This window comes from Tenrec ecaudatus, chromosome 7 (assembly GCF_050624435.1).
Source record: "Tenrec ecaudatus isolate mTenEca1 chromosome 7, mTenEca1.hap1, whole genome shotgun sequence".
Taxonomy (NCBI): domain Eukaryota; kingdom Metazoa; phylum Chordata; class Mammalia; order Afrosoricida; family Tenrecidae; genus Tenrec; species Tenrec ecaudatus.
In genome coordinates, this window is record NC_134536.1 from 97,742,717 (window position 1) to 97,744,834 (window position 2,118).

General features: G+C 36.2%; 1 non-coding gene across 1 annotated transcript; it reads left to right on the forward strand.

The window, feature by feature from the left end:
* The first annotated feature begins 1,727 nt into the window (after positions 1–1,727).
* Positions 1,728–1,860, forward strand: LOC142454002 (small nucleolar RNA SNORA66). The gene has a single exon (XR_012785542.1). It is a non-coding gene; the product is annotated as a small nucleolar RNA SNORA66 (small nucleolar RNA).
* Positions 1,861–2,118: the final 258 nt, after the last annotated feature.

Here is a 2,118-nt window from a genome sequence, read left to right on the forward strand (position 1 = left end):
AACGGTTTTTCTCCAACCAACCCATTCATCATTTGGCCACTACCTGTCCATGTCAGCGTGATTCTACTCTTATTTCTGGGCTCTTCTTCCAAGACAGAGCTCAGATCTTGCCTATCGTGTACAGCCCCGCCAGAGTGGAAACATCCTCAGAAATCTTCTCTGACTACGCTAGGCAACGTGGCCTCTTCAATGGCCTCGGTTTCTATAGAACCTAAGTAGCCTGAATAGTACTTGATTCTACTACCTCAGATTACTGCATGCTTTTCGATTTTAGCTCTCAAAGCACTTTGAGGTTATGCCAAAGATTGAGATTATATTTTCGTTTTTATTAATTACACATGAGGAGGAATATTCAGAACTTATCAAATTATCAAGAGCAAAATCCAAATCCTATTATTTCTGATTGTAGCATTCATGGGCTGGAATCATGGGAAAATGATTGAAACCTTGCAAGTCCCAGATCTTTTGGAAAGGAATAACTTAAACCAAAAGCTAAAACTTACTGAAGTTGGTTTATTAGAGTCAATCTAATCATTCCTGAGAACAAATCCATGAGACCCTTATTATCCCTGTTTTCAAGATCAGAGTAAGCGACAAAGTACACGGTGGAACTTGCCCAAACCATACCGCGAATGGAGTTGAGTGAACCTTCAAATCCACTTTCCTCTTCATCAAATGCCACTCCGTCTCCAGGGAGGGGAAACTGCCCACAACAGTGCCCCTGGGGTTGTGAGCTCCACAGAACTGAACATATAGGAACTAACCTGAACACAAAGGCAAGCCTTGTTATCGAATTTAAAGCTATGCTAACTAATGTATAAGAGGACAAAACTGGAATCATAAAAAAGAAATGTACAAGTTGAAAGGATTGGATAAATTAACAAGATGAAATTCCACCGAATAACAGCAAGGGCCTATAATTAAGTTAAAAAAAATCAAGTGTACCAGTTCTGGAGGGAGCAGGCATGGTTAGCAGCTGGTACATTAAAGGATTTTAATAGAATTCAAGCTCCCATATGAGATAATATTGTAATGGAGCTACATATATATACATGTAATCTTGGCAACATTATATATATATATATATGTGTGTGTGTGTGTGTGTGTGTGTGTGTGTGTGTGTGTGTGTAATCTTGAGCTACATTAATAAAAATGTATTGCTCAAAACGAGAGAGACCAGAATAGGGCTGTATATGCCCTGGTCAGATTACATGCAGTCAACTGGGGTTAACCTAAGAAATCACATTTCAGAGGACTGATGACAGAAGGTAGCAGAACACTGAACAGGACTAAGGAAACTGCCATGTTTGGCACTGAAGGTACGAACAAGAAAACTACTACAAACCTTCATAACTGGTCTACCCTACCTTACACTATGTATCCTAAGTATATCCCCTTTGTTCCAATAGAATTTTGATACATTTTCTTATATTTTATATTGCAGTCAATCAATTTTTCTCAAACAATATGATTGGTTTTCTATTTTTCAACATTTATACATTTTTCTATCTCTTGGTTATTCTTGACCAATATTGACTATGATATGTAATTGCAAGTAGCCTTTCTTATGCAGGTGGTCTTTTGATGTCCAGGGCTGGAGAGTGCAGGATTTTATGCATGAAATAAATTATTTCTGCTATTTTTCTGAATTTTTGATAATATTGAATGTACTACATTTATACATTTTAAAATACAGCCTTATTTTACACCATAAAATCAAATGAACTTTGCAAACTCAATCACTAGCTCTGCATGGTGTTGCAGAATCAAGAGGAACCAGGTTTGCTAAAGTCACTGTGGGGACAGTAAAGGTTTAGCCTCAGGGACTACTGAGGTGGCCCATTCTTTCCTACTACAGCAATAAAAAAAAGCAAATGAACTAATTGCTTCATAAATTTCATAAAATCAAATGAACTAATTTCTGAACTAATGGCTGACAATAGTCTCACATTCATTTGTTCTTTGAATAATGTATAATTACTCATACATTTAAGAGATTAGGCTTTTAAATCCTTTAGAAACATTTAATACTGCATATATATAATTAATCAAATTTCCTTAGACAATTCATATCAAAATCACACATTCAATCTACCTGTTTCTCTCAAGTATGTTAAA